The sequence below is a fragment of the Diadema antillarum genome, unplaced genomic scaffold, assembly GCF_040938485.1.
Source record: "Diadema antillarum isolate AM-2024a unplaced genomic scaffold, OU_Dant_1.0 seq00001273_RagTag, whole genome shotgun sequence".
Classification (NCBI taxonomy): Eukaryota; Metazoa; Echinodermata; class Echinoidea; order Diadematoida; family Diadematidae; genus Diadema; species Diadema antillarum.
Genome location: NW_027272054.1, coordinates 692083 through 696425, shown reverse-complemented (window position 1 = coordinate 696425; position 4343 = coordinate 692083).

The window sequence follows — 4343 nt, the reverse complement described above, 5'->3', positions numbered from 1 at the left end:
GGACTGGGTCTGGAATTCCCAGCTTGTAAAATTAATGAAAATGGTCTTGTGACAAGTAAGCAAAAAGTCCTCAAATCTATCTTACAAACACACACACACACACACACACACACATACAATCACAAAACCCATGGAACAAGAAATGAAAGTAAGGTAACAAAGCAACAGACCAATCACATTTGACAGTGTAGACCCTTAGTAGCATGTATCGAGCTACAGTGCCAAAGACTTTAAAGGGATCATATAGTTTTGGTTGAGACCTAATTTCAGGTTTCTAACATTTTTTGGTGAGATAATGAGAAACCTCTTATGAAATACGAAAGAGCATGTAATTCCATGAGGAATTCAACATTTATTTGATGAAAATTGGTTTTGAAATGGCTGAGATATCCAAAACAGAGCGATTCTAGTAAAGTGTGGGACCCACACTTTATTACTATCGCTTTGTTTTACTTTGTTTTTGGATGTTTCAGTCATACCAAACCCGATTTTCATCAAATAAACTTTGAATTCCTCTTAAAATGGTATGCTCTGTGCTATTTTCGCAAGTGTTTTCTTGGTATCTCGCAAAAAGTTAAAAGCCCAATTCTCATCTTCACCAATACTGTATTATCCCTTTAAACAAAATGCCAACAGAAATGAATTGAAAGTGTAAACAGTGTGGAAGATATACAGGGAATGGAAACAGAAGAGGGTGACAAGATGACATCATGGCAGACAATATGAATGTGCCTGTGAGTCTTCCCTATAAATATCTATTTCTTGTGACCTGTTGAAGCCACTTATGTCAAATTACAGTAGACTCCCATTATAACGAATTCCTCGGGACCGGCAGCGTTCTTTCTCCATAACGAAATTTTGTTATCGAACAAATAAAAAATAAAAAAACAAAAGTGGATATTAGTAGTTGCGGCCTGAAAATTTACTTCGTTGTAACCGAAATTTCGTTATAATTGTGTTTGTTATAACAGGAGTGCACTGTATCTCTATTTAGCCACAGTCCAGAAATATGCTTCATCTTGAAAATAACCATGAAATACTTTAAGTCTGATAAATTAATTTTATTCAAATCTTTTGAAGCAGTCACCATCGAACTTTTCATCTTGAAATCTGACTGTCATTACACATTTGACTTCACATCTTACAAAGATGGCATTAACAGAATTATTGCAAGACATGTACTTGTATGTACTTATTACATATTTCTTATTTCTTTTACATTTTTGATGGAGGGTAGTTCCCCCTGTAAATAATATCACTGGTACAGTAAACTTTGCCATTTGAATTTGACACTAGACATTTTACCTTTATTGAATATTTACCAATGTGTGAATGGCAATCTTATAATGGTCACAACATTGATGCTTCATCATAATACCTTAAGCCTTCTTTCTGAGGTCACCATGGATGGTAACAGATGATAATAGAGAGAAGAATGGACAAATGAAAAAACCTTTGTAATCATGGCAGCTGATGACAGATGATGCACAGACTGAGATAGATTTCACCCGCTGTGCATTCAACATGAGTACTATGCAGAAATGCAAAGTTTAATTCCACCACTGTATGCCAATCACCTGTGTTTGGTCACTGCTTATGTTTATGTGACACTGGTAGCCCACTTTTGTTAATCATCTGAACTGATACAAAATTTACTTCAAATGCTATACCTAGGATACTTCAATAACACTAACATGAACTTTCAGAGGAGCATACTTTCACACGTAGAACAAGATACTGTAATGAGCATTCCATTTAGGTTTGCAGTTTTCCTTTATTTCTCTCAAGGTGAATACAAGGAAAATCTATCACTCTTTACAGATAAATTCTGGCTCAAAAAAGTATTTCAAAAACCAAGACATGATTTCAAGTAGTATAGCTGGATTGTTCAACATTAAATGTAGTATTTTCTTTTTAACTGCATCTTTCATTTCTTCTTTCATTCAAATACAGACTGAAATCAGATGCCATGTCCATGAGTAAGTCCTTTACAAAAATGGCTCTGAATATTCATGATCAAACTATTGGTATTTAAATTCATAAAATGAAAATACCAAACAAAAATTTGAGAGTCCCACATATTAAAATCTATGTTGCCTCTTTTTCATATAAGTGAGCTTCATAAACTGTTGAGTCATCTTAACTTTGCTTTCAGACACAATGAAGAAAATGAAAGAAATTTGCAAAATTCAGCCATTGAAAACACAATCGTTAGTTTTGCTCTGAAGAACCAAACGGTACTTTGCACATGGAGGCTTACATCTACATAAAAGTCATTGATATACTGACTACAAAGAATGAAGCCGTAACCCATCTAGAGGCCTACCTGCTCTGTAATTACTTCAAATTGCAAAAAGTCATACCTTCTGTAAACATAATATATTCCCATACACAGCTATCTAGTCTGAGTACCTCTGTATATGTTAGTCAATCTCTAAATAACAAACTTGTCCCTGCCAGTATCCAATCTTAAGCAACAGTAATCTTTGATAATGATTGCAATTCATTATTCTCATTAACAGGGTGGCACACTAACCCATTTTTATGTACTGGTCTGACCTGTCCATTGGACCAGTAGATACCAAGTTTTTCCACATTTTACTGGTCCGAACCTAAAATTTACTGGTCCTGCTCTTTTTTTTTTCTGACTAGCCCCGGCAATGTTATTTTTTTTTTTTCACCGGTCATATTGGACCAGTAAATTTGGCAGTTCCTGAAAAGTTATTGGCCAGACAATGATTTTTACCGGTCTGGAACCGTCGGACTGGCGCCAGTGTTAGTGTTAAGCGTTGTCTTATAGACCGAGTGCCCCCAGATATTGCCACATTTCTGTTGAGGTATGCATACTTACAAGCCTAATTAATAGTTTTCAAGAGCATATATTACTTTTCAATATCAACTCACGAAGATCTCCACCGAGAGAGAGAGAGAGAGAAAAGAAAACTTCTCACATCTATTCATAATTAAATGCTTGTTTTACTATAACAAATACTGTCTGGTTGACTACTTATTTATCTATAATGTCACAGCTATACTAGATAAATTTATATCTCTTTATATCTTTTTAAAAATATCTGTAAGAACTGAAAACAAACAGGACAAAGACTGGACTATCACAAACCCGATAGAACTCTTTGAAAACTCATGGAACTAAACGCTCGCATGTTTTTAGACCTATACACATGATATGGTATAGTAAATGAGATTATATACCTCATAAGTGAGATTCGTATCACTGATTGGTCAAAAGTATATCACGTGACAAGGTGTAGTCCCGTCTATCTTGCCGTAGGGTTTTCATGTAAGTGATAGAAAGGCAAAACCCTCCTGATAGAAAGGCAAACCCCTCGTGATAGAAAGGCAAAACCCTCGTGATAGAATTCGTAAACCCTCCGCGACTTTTGTACACATAACAAGTACACCAGACTTCGCGCGCGGTGTCCGCAACCCCTCCACCCACCCACAAGGACGTTCACTACGCGCATCGTATAAACACATGTGCAAAATCATCGCACTAGCGCACAGAGCAGGCATGTTTCAACGTGGCATGGTGATCGAGCGCTCCTCCGTGATTTGAAGTGAGCTGGATCAAAGATCGTACACTTTGCAATTAAACGATGAGGTATATAAAACAAATATTAACTGCTCTGTATTCGGATGGTGGTGGAAATTATCACTCCCTCGGTGCTTTTCATACCGACCCTTCCATCACCCCTCGGCTAACGCCTCGGGGTGATAGAAGGGTCGGTATGAAAAGCACCTCGGGAATGATAATTTCCACCATCATCCTCATGAGCAGTCAATATTTGTATACTAATTACTAAAATTCTCGGTTAGAGCCCAAAAGGAGAAAAAAAAAACCCTTCTCATTTGAGTTTGGAATCATAAATCATGCACTTACTGGTATAGTATTTATCTCATATCTTGTCTGAACTGCACAGACCGCCATATTGCCTACAGAGCATACTCTACATGCCACTGTACATCAGGGGGGTGTTTCATCAACGAGTTCGTTGGAGGTTTTCACCGACAAATTTGCTATCAGCCAATCAGACGCAAGGATTTCAGTAGCTTTTAACAGTTGTCAGTGTAAATCACCGACAAAAAGTTTCATGATACGGTCCCCTGGACCCACGATTCGCGAGTGCCCGTTTCAAAGAGCAGTTTGTCAACAGTGTAAGGTATAGGGCCTATTGCAGTTACCAAGGTAACGAGTTGATAAACACTACCAGCAGCTTGGTCTTTGCCTTGCTGCTGCCTTCATTACAGCGATACTGTAAAAGTGGATATTTTCGTGTGACTAATTTTTCGCGCTTGGCCGTGTAAGAAGAGTTACACATGCT